This window comes from Molossus molossus, unplaced genomic scaffold, assembly GCF_014108415.1.
Source record: "Molossus molossus isolate mMolMol1 unplaced genomic scaffold, mMolMol1.p scaffold_m16_p_14, whole genome shotgun sequence".
Taxonomy (NCBI): domain Eukaryota; kingdom Metazoa; phylum Chordata; class Mammalia; order Chiroptera; family Molossidae; genus Molossus; species Molossus molossus.
Window position 1 is genome coordinate 61,123,297 of NW_023425349.1, and position 18,887 is coordinate 61,142,183.

Consider the following 18,887-nt stretch of genomic DNA (forward strand, 5'->3'; position numbering starts at 1 on the left):
TGAAAAATTATAGTGAATGAGTAATTAGTCTACATGTAATTTAACAAACAATTTTCACTATAATATTTGTAAAATAGTATGACAGTTATTCTCCTCACATCAAACTATTGTGATTTAAGATTAGTTACTCTAATTTAGGATCTCTAATGCAGGATGACAAACAAGCAGAGAATTTTTATTGTCTCCTTTGCTTTGAGATCACAGTGAATTAATAAAACATTTGCAAGCATAATGTATTTTGCATATATTATTTTAGGGAAGCTTCTCAATTGCATTGAGTGTCAAATATATGCACACCCATATACACATGCAATGCACACACAAACATACACGAATGTGGTTATCACACTATAATCCTATTTTTAGCTTTGTTTTAATCAAAAGGTAATGCATAGCTCTTTATGAATATAAATATTCGGTCATAATTTTAAAGACTGCATTGTACCACATGGTTCAGTATACATCTTAAATTGTTTAAGATATTTAGTTTAGCCAAAACTTTATATGACATTGTTAGTACTCTTATATTTAAATCAAGCTCTTTGGTTCCCATCACACATGATCATATTTAACAGTTAATGTGATTTATTAAAATCATTTTGATGCAGTGGTTACTTACTAATCAAAACACATTTATTAAGCCATTAAGTTGCTTATTTCTATGCAGGTACTGTTCTACATAAATAAAAGAAGAAAACCGAAGATTTAAACTCTACCCTTAATGAAGAAATCGGTAGTATTTATGAAGCCTTTAGAAAACTTGTGAATGATTGGTATAGAGGCAGGTGTTCTACTGTGTAATACATTGCAATATAAGTTAATAGAAGAGAGAAACTGTAATAGATTGTATCTATTATGTCAATGTCTTAATGAATGATGTTGTTGGGGGATATGTTTTTCACAGATGCCTGTGTATTAAATTGTTTCAACTGTTTTCAACTGTAAATGAAGAAATTATTATATAACATACTTTATCTGACAAAGGAATGGTATTTAACTCTTAATGGGATTATCATGTATGGGACTGATTCTGACACTAAAAAAGAATCACTTAAGGAATGAAATAAAAATTTTCAAATATGATTCTTATGAAATGTTAGATGAAATCAAAATATCACTATTACTGAGGTTTAAATATTCATATTAATGTTTATTTTTCTTATTCTGCAAATTGAAGTGCAGGGGTGGAGTGAAATCTTTAATAATGAATGCTCCAATTTTCTTGGTCAAAGCTACTAAGCTCATTGGTGGCAGAAACTTGACCGTATCCTGAGTCTCTGATTCTCAGTCCACTGTGTTTCACTCCCGGTATTGGCCATTGGTCCAGGTCTCCTTGCCTTCAAGTTGGTAGACACTGTTTACTAGTGTTGGTGGAGGTCTCTACCACCCATTCCCTTTACAAACCTCAATGCACATGAATTAACCTTGTGGATCCCCCGCCCTGCCCCAGGTCACTCTTCTATTGCTTTCTGCTTTCATTTTCCCTGCAGGAGCAAGGAGTAAGAAGTTACTTTAGAAGATCCACTTCCTACTGGAATGTGTTAAAGAGGAAGTCTTTCCAAAGATTCTAATCTGATCTGAATACTTATACTTCGAAACTTCATCAAGGAATTATAGTTCACCTTTCTTATCAAGTGACACACGAAGTTACTTTTGGGGCAGATGTTAAAAGGTTGAATGTTAGAATCAATATGTGGCCTGACTCAGGTAATGGTACTAAGTACTGAGGTACATTGAAAGAAAAGCTGATTTTAACATGCTATTGATAAGGTAACTATTTTTAGGGAAGAGATTTGTGATGTGTTATTAAACTGTCAATGACATTGTCACTGGGTTAGAACTTTATCCTTGCGGCATTTCAGGAAATTTTATTTAATACAATAAGATTCTAGCTAAATGAATTTTACCAGATATTTTTACTTCTCTCATCTGTACAACTTATCTTTGTTTGAATCACCATTCTGAAAGAAGTTGTGCTAAGTAACCAAACCTCAGAAGAAATGATTGGTGAAAAAAGGTGGCTGCAGGCAGGACCAGAGTGAGGGTGAGCGAGTGAGCGAGTGTGAGGGTGTGAGTGAATGTGAGTGTGGATGACCAACCTTGAGCAGTATAGAAATGCGGGACAGAATGTCCCTGTGCTGTGGACGGAAAGCAGTAAGCAGCTCTTCAGCGGGTTTCTCCCTGCGTGGCTGGGAGGCCCCGCCAATTTGGAAGATCCCTGGGAGGAGAAAGTGGGGAGCAGCTAAGGCCAGGCGACCTTAGTCCACCAGAGCACCTAGCACCATTGGAACAGTGGACCCCACCATGTCAGTGTGGACCAGAGCACAGTACCGGCACTATTGAGGTGCCTGCTGTGGTAGCCATAACTGGCCGGGAGCCTAGTACTATCCCCCCAGGAGAAGCCTGATGGAGCCCAGCACCTTCCCCCATAGCAGCAATGACTGGGCAGGAGTGGAGCCCCACCCCCAACAGCAGCAGAGACTCGGGAGCTAACATACACCCCCAGGCAGCAGCAGCAGCACAGATCGGCAGCTGAGAACCATCCCCGGTGGCATCAACAGAGACTGATTAGGAGCCCTGCCCCAGCCCAAGCAGCAGCAAGATGTTGGCAGCCAAGACCTGCCCCTGACAACTACAGCAGTGGATTTGGAGTGGAGCCGTTCCCTCGGCAGCAGCAAAGTCACAGGAATGGAGCATCCTCAGCTCCCAACAGCAGCAGACGATTGGGAGCTGAGAGCACCCCCTGGCGGCAACAGCAGCAGCAGCAGTGCAAAACGGGAGCCAACACTCGCCCCCAGCAGTGACTGATCAGGAGCTGAGCCACACCAGACAGAAGAATACCCCAGCAGGATACCAGTGGGACCAACACACCCCAGTGGTACACCAGCTGGACCCATGCACCCCAGGAAGCAGCAGCATAGATTGGCAGCTGACACCCATCCCCAGTGGCATCAGCAGAGGCTGATAAAAAGCAGTGCCCCAGCCCAAGCAGCAGTGAGACTCGGGGATCTAAGACTCGCATGACAGACCAATACCAGGCACCAGTTGTCAATCCTCCAGGACCCACATCAAGCAAGAGGTGTCATACACCGAAACAGGCTGGGAGGCACAGCAGCCTTATTTGATACACACCAGCCTGCCCACACATTCCAACATCCCTCACCATGCCTATAACTACCAGACTGATAAAATGATGAGACAAAGAAACAACACCTAAATTAAAGAAAATGAGGAATCACCAAAAAAGGGACTACAGGAAATGGAAGAAAGCAATTTGTCAGATAAAGAATTCAAAGCAATGATTTTAAGGGTGCTCATACAATTTAGTAACAACTACAAACAACTTAATAAGAATTATGAAGAGCTCAGTGAGAACTACATCAGCTTTAAAAAAAAGGTAGAAGCTATGCATAAAAATCAAGAGGAAATAAAGAATGACATAGCTGTTAAGAAAAATACCTTAGAAGGATTCAATAGTAGAATAGAAGAAGCTGAAGACCAAAGCAGTGACTTAGAAGAAAAAAACACACACACACAAATAGAGCAGCAAATGGGAAAAAAATTAAAAAGCAAGAGTAGAGTTTAAGGGATCTTTGGGACAATACAAAATTTAACAACATTTGTATTATAGGGGCACTAGAAGGAGAAGAATCAGAGAAAAGAATAGAGAACCTGTTTGAAGAAATAATGGCAGAAAACTACCCTAAATTGGTGAAGAAAAAAGTCACACAAGTCCAGGAAACACAGAGAGTCCCAAGCAAGATGAACCTCAAAAGACCCACAACTGAACACATCATAATAAAAGTGGTGATTATTAAAGACAAAGAAAGAATCTTAAAGAAAGCAAGAGAGAGACAGAAAGTTACCTGCAAGGGAGCTCCCATTATACTGCTAGCTGATTTCTCAATAGAAACACTGCAGGCCAGAAGGGAATGGCATGAAGTATAAAAAGTAATGAAAGGCAAGGTACTGAATCCAAGACTACTCTATCCAGCAAGCCTATCATTCAAAACTGAAGGAGAAATAAAGAGCTTGACAGACAGAAAAAAAGCTAAAGGTATTTACCACCACCAAACCAGCACTGCATGAAATGCTGAAGGGACTGCTGTAAAAGAAGAAAAAGACATAAAGAGAGAGTGGAACACAGGCATAAAATAAAAATGGCAATTAATAAATATCTATCAAAAATAACCTTAAATGTAAATGGCTTACATGCTCCAATCAAAAGACATAGGGTAGTTGATTGTATAAGAAAACATGACCCATATGTATGCTGTCTACAGGAGACCCACCTCACAACGAAACACTCACACAGGATAAAAGTGAAGGGATGAAAAAAAAAATTTCCAAGCAAATGAAAATGAAAAAAAAAAAAAAAGAAAGATAGTGTAGCAATACTCGTATCTAATATTATAGACTACAAAACGAGGGCCATAATAAGAGAAAAAGAAGGCCACTATATAATATTAAAAGGATAACTCCAACAACAGGATATAAACCTGATAAACATATACCCACCAAATACAGGAGTACCAAAATATATTTCAAAACATCTGGAGGGCCCTGGCCGGTTTGGCTCAGCGGTTAGAGTGTCGGCCTGCGGTCCGGAGAGACCCGGGTTCGGTTCCCGCTAAGGGCACGTACTTCGGTTGCAGTTTGTCCCCGGCCCTGGTTGGTCGTGTGGGTGGCAGCCACTCGATGTGTCCCTTCACGTCGATGTTTCTCTCTCTCTCTCTCTCTTCCTCTCTCTCCCTCCCACTCTATCTGTACAAAAAATGGAAAAATATCCTCGGGTGAGGATAAAAACCAACCAAACAAACAAACAAAAAAACAAAAACAAAACATCTGGAGGACTTACTTCAAGGGAGAGATCAATAGCAATACAATTATAGTGGGTAACTTAACACCCTTCTGACACCACTGGATAGATCTTCTAGACAAGAAATTAACAAGGACAAAGAGTCTTTAAATAATGAACTAGATTAGTTGGATTTAATTGATATTTACAAAACATTTCCCCCAAAGCTGCAGAATATACAATCTTCTCAAGTGAGTGCACATGGGACATTCTCAAAGATAGACCCCATGTTAGGACAGAAGTAAGTCTACAAATTCAAGAAGATTTATATCACATCAAGCATCTTCTCAGATCACAATGGCATGAAACTAAAACTCAATTACAACAAAAACATTCAAGCACTTGGAGGATAAATAGCATGTTATTAAACAACAAAGGGGTTACAAAGGACATCTAGAATAAATTAAAAACTTCCTGAAAACCAATTAAAATGAACACAAAATCTATGGGATGCAGGGCAAGAAATCCTGAGAGGAAAGTTCATAGCACTACAGGACTACCTCAAGAAACATGAAAAATCCCTAATTGACTTTCTAACCCTACAACTCACAAAACTAGAAGGCAAATAAAACAAACAAACAAAAAACCTGATCAAGTAAAAGGAAAGGAATAGTAAAGGTCAGAGCAGAAATAAATGACACAGAGACTAAAAAAAGAAGAAAAAAATTCAAAAGATGAATGAAACAAAGAGATGGTTCTTTGAAAATATAAACAAGGTTGATGGATCTTTAGCCAGACTCACCAAGAAACAAAAAGAGAGGACCCAAATAAACAAAATTGGAAATGAAAGAGGGGAAGTAACAATTGACGCCACAGAAATACAAAGAAAGGATCATCAAAACATGATCCTACGAACAATTATAAGCCAACAAATTGGACAATCTAGGTGAGATGGACAAATTTCTAGAAACACACAGTCTCCCACACCTGAACCAGGAAGACAGAAAACATGAACAGGCCAAGGAAACTGAATTTGTAATCAAGAAACTCCAGCAAACAAAAGCCCAGGCCTGGAAGGCTTCACTGGGAAGTTTTACTGAACATTCAAAAAGATCTAATTCTCCTCAAACTATTTCAAAATATCCAAGACGGAAGACTTCAAAACTCATTTTAAGAGGCCAGCTTAATCCTAATTCCAAAACTGGATAACAATACTAGAAAGGAAAAACAAACAAAAAAAAAACTACAAGCCAATATCCCTGATGAACACAAATGCCAAAGTCCTTAACAAAATATTAGCAAATCGAATCCAGCAATACATAAAAATAATTATTCATCATGACAAAGTGGGATTCACCCTAGGAATGCAAGCATGGTACAATATTCACAAATCAATAAATGTGATACACCACATAAGCACATGATCTTATCAATAGATGCTAAAAAAGCATTCAACAAAATCTATCATCAATTTCTGATCAAAATGCTCAGCAATATGGGAATAGAGGAATCCTAACTTGACATAATAAAGGTCATATATAGAAAACCTACAGCCAACATCATACTCAATGTGCAAAACTAAAGCATTTACCTTAAGAACAGGAATAAGAACAGGAACAAGATGCCCACTTTTGCCACTCTTACTTAACATAGTACTGGAAGTCTTAGCCACAGCAATTAGACATGAAGAAAAAATAAAAGTGATCCAAATTGGAAAGGAGGAAGTGAAACTGTCATTATTTGCAGATGACATGATACTATACATAGAAAACCCTAAAGACTCCATCAAAACTCTACTTGACTGAATAAATGAATTTGGCAAAGTAGCAGGATACAAAATTAACATCAAAAAATTGACAGCATTCTTTTTATTAAAATTTTATTATTTTATTCTGGTAAAAGTGTTTCTCCTTTTTCCCCATTGACATCCTCCTCCCCAACCCCCCCACCCCATCCCCAGGTTTGTTGTCCATGTCCATCGGTTATGTGTACATGCATATAAGTTCTATGGTTTATATCTTCCCTCCCCACAACCCCTCTTCTGAGGGTTATCTCTCTGTACCCTACTTCCACTTCTCTGGGTCTACCCTGTTCTTCAGACTGTTATGTTCATTATATTCCACAAAAAGTAAAGTTATATGATATTTCTCTTTCCATGCTTAGCTTGTTTCGCTTAGGATAATACTTTCCAGCTCCCTCCATGTTGTCTCAAAGGATAAGAGATCTCTCTTTCTTACAGCTACATAGTGTTCCATTGGGTACATGTACCACAGCTTTTTTATCCATTCATCTATTGATGGCACGTGGGCTGTTTCCAGATCTTAGCTATTGTAAATAGTGCTGCTATGAACTTGAGGGTACATATATATTTTTTGATTGGTGCTTCAGGCTTCTTAGGGTATATTCCTAGAAGTGGGATCACTGGGTCAAATGGCAGTTCAATTTTAATTTTTTGAGGTGACACCATATTGTTTTTCATACTGGCTGCACCAGTCTGCATTCCCACCAGCAGTGTACTAGAGTCCCCTTTTCTCCACACCCTCACCAACACTTGTTGTTTGATGCTTTCTTGATGGCAGCCATTCTGACAGGTGTCAGGTGATACCTCACTGTTGTTTTAATTTGCATCTCTCTGATGATTAGGGATGTTGAACATTTCTTCATATATTTCTTGGCCATTGGTATGTCCTGTTTAGAGAGGTGTCTATTTAGCTCCTCTGCCCATTTTTTAATTGGGTTCTTTGTCTTCCTTTTGGTGAGTTGTATGAGCACTCTGTATATTTTGAAAATTAACTCCTTATCTGATGTATCATTGACAATTATGCTCTCCCATACAGTGGGTTCCCTTTCCATTTTGATGCTTGTTTCTCTTGCTGTGCAGAAGCTTTTTAGTTTGAAGTAGTCCCATGTGTATATTTTTTTCCTTTGTTTCTGTTGCCTTAGGACTCAGTGGTTCTCAACCTTCTTAATTCCATGACCCTTTAATACAGTTCCTCATGTTGTGGTAACCGCCAACCAGAAAATTATTTTTGTTGTTACTTCATAACTGTAATTCTGCTACTATTATGTCTCAGGTGACCCCTGTGAAAGGGTCTTTCGACCCCCAATGGCATCACAACCCACAGGTTGAGAACCGTTGCCTTAGGTGATGTATCAGTGAAAATTCTGCTGCATATGATGTCTGAAATTTTGTTGCCTACATTTCCTTCTAGGATTTTTAAGTCTTTTATCATTTTGAATTTATTCTTGTGTATGGTGTAAATTGATGGTCTAGTTTCATTTTTATTTTTATTTTTTTGATGTAGCTGTCCAATTTTACCAATACTATTTTTTAAAGAGGCTGTCTTTACTCCATTGCATGCTCTTGCCACCTTTGTCAAATATTAATTGAGCATAATGTCTTAGGCCAATTTCTGCGTTCTCTGTTCTATCCACTGATCTATATGCCTGTTCTTGTGCTAGTACCAGGTTGTTTTGATTACAGTAGCATTGTAGTATAACCTGATATTGGTATTGTGATCCCACCTATTTAGTTCTTTTTCAAGATTGCTGTGGTTTTTTGGGGTCTTTTTTGGTTCCATATGAACTTTTAAAGTATTTATTCTAGTTCTGTGAAAGTATGTCATTGGTATTTTTATGGGGATTGCACTGAATCTATAGATTGCTTTGGGTAATATGGACATTTTAATGATGTTAATTCTTCCAATCCATGAACAAGGTATCTGCTTCCACTTTTTATGTCTTCCTCTATTTCTTTTTTCAATGCCCTGTAGTTTTCTGCAAATAGGTCCTTTATTTCTTCGGTTAAGTTTATTCCTAGGTATCTTAATTTTTTTGACACGATGGTAAATGGGATTGTTTTTTTTAGTTTCTCTTTCAGTGAGTTCATCATTGGTGTATAAGAATGCCATTGATTTCTTGATGTTAATTTTGTATCCTGCTCCTTTGCCAAATTTATTTATTAAGTCTAGTAGATTTTTGATGAAGTATTTAGGGTTTTCTATGTATAATATCATGTCATGTGCAAATAATGACAGTTTTACTTCCTCCTTTCCAATTTGGATCTCTTTTATCTTTTCTTCCTGTCTGATTGCTGTGGCTAAGACTTCTAGTACAATGTTAAATAAGAATGGGGAAAGTGAACTCTCTTGTCTTGTTTCTGTTCTGAAGGGAAAAGCTTTTAGTTTCTGCCCATTGAGTATGATGTTGGCTGTAGGTATTTCATATATGGACTTTATTATGTCGAGATCGGATCCCTTTATTCTCATATTGCTGAGTATTTTTATCAGGAATGGGTCCTGAATTTTGTGAAGTGCTTATTCAGTGTCTATTGATAATCATGTGGTTTATATCTTTAATTTTGTTTATGTGGTATATCATTTATTGATTTGCAAATATTTTACCAGTCTTGCATCCCTGGGAAGAATCCCACTTGGTAATGGTGAATAAATTGCTGGAACCAATTTGCTAGTATTTTGTTAAGGATTTTGGTATCTATGTTTATCAAGGATATTGGCCTGTAGTTAACAATCCTTTGTATTTCTGTGGTGTCAGTTATTATTTCTCCTCTTTCATTTCTGATTTTGTGTGTTTGGGTTCTCTCTCTTTGTTTCTTGGTGAGTCTAGCTAAGGGTTCATCAATCTTGTTTATCTTTTCAAAGAACCAGCTCTTTGTTTCACTGATATTTTGAATTGTTTTTTTTTTTTTTTTTTTTTTTTTTTGGTCTCCATGTCATTTATTTCTGCTCTGATCTTTACTATTTCCTTCCTTCTACTTACTCTGGGGTTTTCTTTTTGTTTGCTTTCAAGTTCTTTAAGTTGTGAGGTTTGATATTCAATTAGAAATTTTTCTTGTTTCTTGAGGTAGGCCTGTAGTGCTATGAAATTCCCTCTCAGAACTGCTTTTGCTGCATCCCATAGATTTTGTGTTGTTGGGTGTTCATTTTCATTGGTTTACAGGAAGTTTTTAATTTCTTCCTTAATCTTCTTGGTAACCCATTCATTGTTTAATAACATGCTATTTAGCCTCCATGTGTTCAAATGTCTTTGCATGTTCTTGTTGCAATTGATTTCTAGTTTCATGCCATTGTGATCTGAGAAGATGCTTGATGTGATTTTAATCTTCTTGAATTTGTAGAGACTTAACTTTGTGTCCTAACATGTAGTTTATCTTTGATAATGTCCCATGTACACTTGAGAAGAACACAAATTTTGCAGTTTTGGGGTTTAATTCCCTGTAGTTATTTATTAAATCCATTTGATCTAGTGCTTCATTTAGAGTCTCTGTTCCCTTGCTAATTTTTTTGTCTAGAGAATCTATCCAGTGTTGTCAGTGGGGGTTGAGGTGCCCTGCTATGATTGTATTGCTGTTGATTTGTCCTTTGAAGTCCTCCAGAAGATTTTTCATATATTTTGTTGCTCCTATATTGGGTGCATATATGTTTACCAAGGTTATATCTTCATGGTGGATAGATCCTTTCAATATTATGTAGTGGCCTTCTTTGTCTTTAGTTATAGCTTTCATTTTGAAATCTATTTTATCAGATATGAGTATTGCTACCCCAGCTTTTTTTTTCCATTTTGTTTGTTTGGAAGATTTTTTTCCATCCCTTCCCTTTCAGCCTGTGTGAGTCTTTTGTTGTGAGGAGGGTCTCTTGTAAACAACACATATGTGAGTCATGCTTTCTTACCCAATCAGCTACTCTGTGTCTTTTTATCAGAGCATTCAATCCATTTATATTTAATGTGATTACCGATATGTACTTATTTATTGCCATTTTTGTTTAGTGTGGTTATATTTTTCTTCCTATTTCTTCTACTAATTAAAGCAGTCCTTTAAAAATTTCTAGCAGTGCAGGTTTGGTGTTAATGTATTGCCTTAGTCTTTTATTGTCTGGGAATCTCTTTATTATCTTCCATTTTGAATGATAACCTTGCTTAATAGAGTAGTCTTGGATTCAGATTCTTGTTTTTCATGACCTTGGTTACTTCATGCCATTCCCTTCTGGCCTGTAGTGTTTTGAGAAATCAGCTGAGAGCCTTATGGGGGTTTCATTGTAGGTAACCTGTTGCTTTTCTCTTGCTGCCTTTAGAATTCTTTGTCTTTAATTTTTGGCATTTTAATTACTATGTGTCTTAGTGTGGGCCTGTTTGGGTTCTTCTTACTTGAGGCTCTCTTTCCTTCTTGAACTTGAATGCCTTATTCCATCACCAAGTTAGGGAAGTTTTCTGTCACTATTTCTTCAAATATATTCTCTAACCCTTGCTCATTTTATTCTTCTTCAGGGAGTCCTATGATGCAAATTTTATTATATTTTCAGTTGTCCCACAGTTCTCTTAAGCTGTCTTTCTGTTTTTTAATTGATTTTTTCCTTTTAGTTTTTTGATTTGTTGATTTTTTTTTACCCTGTCTCCTAAATCACTGATCCAATACTCAGCTTCCTCTACTCTGCTGCTTAGTCCTTCCAATGTGTTCTTTATTTTTGCTATGTCATTCTTCATTTCTTCTTGGTGGTTGTTCACTTCCAATTGATTGATTTTCAATGTTTCTATAGCTTTACTCATGGTGTTGATGTCCTTATTCATGCTGTTGAGCTTCTTCAAGATCATGGCTCTGAACTCTATCACTAATCATTTGGGAGCTGCCCACAGCTAAAACTGCTGCTGTTAGTAGGCTCCCTGCCTGCCCTCTCATGACTCCGCAGAACTACCAGGCTCGATTCAATGTCCCTGGTAATATGATCATCTACAGCTGCTTTTCTCTTGCTTTTTCCCAATGATTTGTCTTTATTTTAGTTGTAATTCCATTTTGGTTCTGGGAGATCATCTGTGTAGCCTCCATTCACTCTGCCACCATTTTGGAATCCTCTTGACAGCATTCTTATACACTAAGGATGAACTCACAGAAAGAGAAACTAAAAACACAATCCCACTTGCCATCATGGCAATAAAATTAGGAATAAACTTTACCAAAGAAATAAAGGACCTCTTCACAGAAAACTATAGGTCATTGAAAAAACAGATAGAAGAAGATATAAAAAAAGTGGAAGTTTAACCTTGTTTATGGATTGGAAAAAGTAACATCATTAAAATGTCCATAATACCCAAAAGAATCTATAGATTCAATAGAATCCCCATCAAAATACCAAGGACATATTTCACAGAACTAGAACAAATACTCCAAAAGTTTATATGGAACCAAAAGAGAACTGAAATTGCTACAGCAATCTTGAAAAAGAAGAACAAAATAGGAGTGATCACAGTACTATATATCAGGTTATACTACAAAGCCACTGTAATCAAAACAGCCAGGTACTGGCACAGGAACAGGCATATAGATCAATAGAACAGAGAACTCAGAAATTGACCCAAGACAATATGCTCAATTAATATTTGACAAAGGTGGCGAGAGCATACAGCTGAGTGAAGACAACCTCTTCAATAAATGGTGTTGGAAAAACTGGACAGCTGCCTGCACCAAAAATGAAGCTAGATCACCAACTTATATCATACACAAGAATACAGTAAAAATAGATAAAAGACTTAAATGTGACTCATGAATCCATAAAAATGTTAGAAGAAAATGTAGGCAACAAAATTTCAGACAGCACATGCAACAGAATTTTCAGATACAATGACTAAGGCAATAAAAACAAAGGAAAAAATGAACACATGGGATTACATCATACTAAAAAGCTTCTGCACAGCAAAAGAAACAAGCATCAAAATGGAAAGGAAACTCACTATATGGGAGAGCATAATTGCCAATGATACATCAGATATGGGGTTAATTTCCAAAATATATAGAGTAGTCATGCAACTCAACAAAAGGAAGCCGAAGAACCCAATTAAAAAAATGGGCACAGGACCTAAAGAGACATACAAACAAGACATACAAATGGCCAAGAGACATATAAAGAAGTGCTCAATGTCACTAATCATCAGAGAGATGCAAATTAAAACAACAATGAGGTATCACCTCACCCCTGTCAGAATGGCTGCCATCAACAAATCATCAAACAACCAGTGCTGGCAAGGGAATGTAAAAAAGAGGACTCTAGTACACTGCTGGTGGCAATGCAGACTGGTGCAGCCACTATGAAAAGCAATATGGTGTTACCTCAAAAAGTTAAAAATAGAACTTCCATTTGACCCAGTGATCCCACTTCTAGGAATATACCCTAAGAAGCCTGAAACACCAATCAGAAAGAATATATGTACCTCTATGTTCATAGCAGCACTATTTACAATAGCTAAGATCTGGAAACAGCCCAAGTACCATCAATAGATGAATGGATAAAAAAGCTGTGGTACATATACACAATGGAATACTATGTAGCTGTAAGAAAGAGAGATCTTTTATCCTTTGAGACGACATGAAGGGACCTGGAGAGTATTATCCTAAGCGAAACAAGCCAATCAGAGAAAAACAAATATCACATGATCTCACTAATTTGTGGAATGTAATGAACAAAACAGGCTAATGAACAAAATAAACCCAGAAACACAAAAGTAGGGTACAGACAGACAAACCTCTGAAGAGGGAGATGAGGGGCAGGGGGAGATGAACCACAGAAATTATATTCATGTATATGTAAACATGGACATATACAACAATGTGGGGATGGGGTGGGGAGCGAGATTGGGAGGAGGGAGTCAATGGGGAAAAAGAAGAAACATCTGTGGTAACAACAACAACAAATATTTCTGGTGTCCAATATAGAAACAACTTTAAACAATACATTTTGGGGGTTGGAATTTATATCTTAATTTAAAATGTATGTATATATGTTTTTTCTTTTTTAATTTATCTTTCTTGTCAAAAACATTATAGATGTCCCTCCTTTTTTCTCCATTGACACCCTCCTCCCTGCTCTCATCCCCCCTGACACTTGCCTTCATAGTACTGTTATCTGTGTCCATTGTTGTGCATATATGCATATAAGTTCTTTGGTTTATCTCTTCCCTCCCCCCACCTCCCTTCCCTCTGAGGTTTGTCTGGATCTTGCGTTGCCATTTGGTTGAACATCAGTCCTGTGCACTGCAGGGTTGCTGGTTCAATTCCCAGTCAGGGCACATACATGGGTTGTGGTTTGATCTCCGCCAGGGCTTGTACCTACCAATTTTTCTCTCTCTCTCTCTCTCTCTCTGTCTCTCTCTCTCTGTCTCTCTCTCTTTCTCTTTCTCTCTCTTTCCTTTCCTTCCTCTCTCTACGCATGTCCTCGGGTGAAGATTAAAATAAATAAACAAACAAACAAATAAATAAAACATATGGATCCTTTTGTTTGGCATTTTGATTCTTACGCATTTCTCTCCTGAAAAATGCCTCTCCAAATTATTCAAAATATTGAAATTTTGCAAGTGTTTCCTACTGTGTTGATATGCTTGGCAACAATAATCTTAATCTATAAATGGATGTATTACAGAGATCCTCCGATTTTTTTTTGCAAATGAAATTGTCATAATTTTCCTAAATGGACAGTCAACTAATCAGTTAAGCTTACAAAAATAATAACGCTAATTGTAAAAGTTGCCATGTTATAATTACCTATGCATTTGAGAAGAATCGTAAGTTGTAATTTCAGGCATAATATAATGATCCTTTAGTTACTGGAAATGGTCATATTGCAAAAACTGTAAAAATGTGTGCAAGTTCACAGGATTGGTTTAACCTTTATGTAAATTAATTGGTTACTATAGCAACATTCATTTTCATGTCACTTCAACTGTTGCAGGAGCTCAGATAAGCTTTGGAGCTTCAGCTCTGTGACTGCCATCATGACTATTGGATCCTTATCCCTCCTTCATCTGAAAATATATAGCATATTTGGGCCTACTTACTCTGCATGGTTGGCTACTTTAATAAACCCTGGAAAATACCCTGTATCCCTGTTCTTTTCCTTTTACCACTTTCTAGCCAATTACCAACTCAGAGGCAAAAATAAGATATACAGCAGTGGCTCTCAAACAAAATATACATACAAATCACCTGGGATACTTGTGAAACCACAGATTCTCCTCGATAGTTCTGGACTTGTTAGAAATGCAGAATCTCAGGCCCTGTCACAGAAATGTGAACCTGAATTTTCGTTTTAGCAATTTTGGCAAGGCTGTGAAAGCTTTCTGAGGCACAGCTTCTGTACCTCTAGGAGGAGGTCGCCATAGATCACCATGTGAAGTACCTTCCAACTCCTCTCCTTCCACTTAATCTCTCTCCCACTCCAACCCCACCTCCCAAACCACCTCAATTAGACAATGTTATGTAAAATCCTCTCAAACTTCTAAACTTTGGAAAAGAAAGCTGATATGCTGAAATTTTTGCTCTCATTTTTTTCTTTGCTATGCTACACACAACTAGCTCTATGTGTTACTCGTATTTCATCATCATTATTATTTCTCAGCAGTTACCTACCCATTATATTAGCCACAAATGTGAAATATCCCCAATCCACCCCATTCTATACCTGCTCCTCTCTCCTGCTGCAACATACCTTGCTCATACATTTTAAAGTGGTTTAGAGTTATTCATGTTAATTAACTTCCATTTTTCTATTCTTTTAAAAAAATGCACGGGCATCTTCATCCAAACCCAGGAACCAATTTAGGCCATATCAGTCCTAGGATCAAATTGTAGTTGTATCACATCTAGCCAATTATTTAACATTTTGAGGCCTCAATCATGATTATCAACCATAAGAATAATAATGATCACAAACACTTGTAAATATCATAAGTGTTATAGGAATTTTCAAACACTAGTCAATTTCAATTAATCCTCCTAACAACCTTAAGTGGTAGGCACTTCTATTATATCTATTTTATAGATAAATTAACTGAGAAACAGAGCAATTAAATACCTTGCCCAAGGGCACAGATCTAGTCAGGAGAGGAATCTGCTAATGATAGTCTTATACACTATTAGAATTTCAATGAGGCAATGTAGTTGAAGTGCCCTCTCTGGTGATTGATTCCTGATAGCTGCCCCACAAACATTAGTTTGCTTCCTTCCAACTGAATATGAGTTATCACAGTGCACCTCTGACTTCAAGTACATGGAAATGGCTGAAGAGCTTGGCTATGCACAAATATCTGGGTTCTGCCCCCACTGTTTCTGATTCAATAGGAGAAAAGTTGAGTCCTCAACTTGTAATTCTGACAAGTTCAAGGATGTTGGTGCAGCTGACCTGGACACCCCACTTTGAGAACCACTGAGCCAGGGATAACTCAACAGAATCCCATGTATCCAGCCTTGGACTCTCCAAGCTCAGAATCTATTAAACACTGTTTTGAGAACAAGTCAAGATTTACACAAACAATAAAAACAGGACACACAAGATTAGCTAGCAAATTAGAAACATGACCATGTGAATTATTTATATTTTTAATAATTAAATCTGGTTTCAATGTATAAAATAAAACCCAAATGGAAATGAAAATTTAACTGGCTAAATATATTATGCCAATCACAAACTATGGGGTATTTACAATGTTTTGACAACATTTACAAATTAGAATCATACTTCTAATACTCTTCTGTACTCTATTTTTTTCATTGCGCAACACACCACACTCATGTTCTATATTATGCTAGTCTGAGAGTTTCATGATTGTGAATATAGAACAAGTGCTTAGAACACAGCCTAACACGTAGCGGTTCCTAAATGTCCGCATGTCTCTCACAGAATCAAAAGATATGAATGGTTTTACAGCTTTGGATTGGTATTACCAAAATGACCTCCGGACAGAATGTACCAGCTTTCACTCCCATCAGCCCTGCGTGCTTATGCCGATTTCCCTCGTTCATAAAAACTACCATGTTGTTCTTCCAATAGTAACAATTACAGCTACATGTATTTGCCGTATGTCATTTTTCAAATGTTAACATGTCTAAAATCAAGATGCATACCCAAAGGAGTTATTTAGCTCTATTTTTCCTTTTGTATAGCTCTACAAAATAATGATTTGTCTTACAATTCACATCATTTTAGATTAAAAAAAAAATGCAGTGACACATAAATCCTAGTCTTATACTTGTGAATACTAGTCATAATTACTTCAAAAGCTATCAGAATCTTTTAAACATTTTGAAATATGACTATAACACTATGTGCTGAATGTTGTCATGTATTGCTGATTAACTTCCTAAGAAATATACTATTTTCCATGGGCTGAGTAAAGACTCAGAACTCAGATGAACTGTCTTAATGCTACAAATCAGTATCCCTGTACTATGTTTAAGAGACAGAAGAAAAAGAGATATGTCACCATATTTAAAGCAACAGAAATCTTTCAAAGAGATAACATATATTAAAGAACCATGAAAAAAAATTAGTATGAATGCAACCAAAAACATCTAATTTTCTATGAAAGAAATATATAAAATCTTAAATTTAAAAAATATATTTTTTTATTGATTCAAGAGAGAGAGAAAGGGAGAGGGAGAAAGAGATAGAAACATGGATTGGCCACCTCCTGCATGTCCCCCACTGGCGATCAGGCCCACAACCTGGGCATGTGTCCTGACCTAGAATTGAACTAGCAACCTCTTGGTGCATGGGTTAATGCTCAACTACTGAGCCACACCAGCTGGGCAAATAGACAAAATCTTTAAGAGGGTTTTACTGAATTTATCTCTTATGCTATATCGTGCTGTTTTTACTTTCAACTATTAATAATCACATACCAGATAAAACCTCATTGTATGTTTTTTCACTATTACATAATTTTTAATATGTTATAACTTTAGGAGCAAATATGTCTCTAGTTGATTACCTTCAAATAAGAAAGATTAAAATGCATTAATTTCTTCAATTGACCAATAAGCATCATAAAATGGTCAACATTATTTGAAATAAATACATAAAAATTAAAATTAGATCAAAATTTTGTCACAAAACTGAACATATCTTATTTTAATGTAATATTAAAAACTGTAACATCAAAAGTCTCCTAAAACTCAGTTTTTTCAAAGGGAGATACAAAAAGTTCATACCTGATTACAAGGATTAATTGCCATAGTGCATGCAAAGTATGTAGAAAGGTTCTGGCCAATAGTAAGTGCTAAACAAGTGTCAACTAGGTTGATGATGTTGACAATTAAACTATTTAGAAAATAAATAGATGCAGTTACTCTAGATTTCATTCCTGTTTCAGTTTTACTTTCATCATTAAGAGTTGGAGGATTCATAGTAGTTGTGATATATATGATTGCCCGCCTTCATAGACACAGATATAGAAAAAATATACTAGCTTCCTTTTCTATGCTGCAAAAGGGGCAAAGAATGCACATGGGTATATGTATATATAATATTAATTATACATAAACATGTATATATCTAATATTATATCTATATTCTCTTCTGTAAAGGTTTGAATAGTGAGCAATCTTTCTCCTTAAAGAAAGGATACACGGTTTTGTCACTGTCACTTGGATTTTTTTTTTTTTTTTTTTTTAATCCTCACCTGAGGATATTTTTCCATTTTTTGTACAGATAGAGTGGGAGGGAGAGAGAGAGAGAGAAACATCGACGTGAAGGGACACATCGAGTGGCTGCCACCCGCACGACCAACCAGGGCCAGGGACAAACTGCAACCGAGGTACGTGCCTTTAGCGGGAACCGAACCCGGGTCTCTCCGGACCGCAGGCTGACGCTCTAACCGCTGAGCCAAACTGGCCAGGGCTGTCACTTGGATTTTAATGGTCCATTAAGAACTCCTGTGAAAGACTATGATGAGAGTGTGGTCTGAGGTAAGAAGGAGGCCGTTGAAGAAAATGCTGAAGATGTAGGAGAGAGTCATTCCACATTACAAGAAGTTTGGAGGACAAATGCCAAGTGTTTGAGCATGAGGGCATTCTCAGAGAGCACCCCAAGACCTAGACGTTTTTTAAGAAGGGAGAGTTCCTTCCATCCTGAAAGTCAGACCTAGCTTAAAACCAAAGTGAAGGTCATGAGGAAGTTAAGTCACTTTTCACTTGATCATTAACTTTTGTTGAAGTGAGACTCTCTTGTCATCCAGTTGTCACCTGGAGACATTTTTCTTTCCTCAGCACAGCACAGCACAGCTCCCACCCACTGACTTTGCTGGAGGA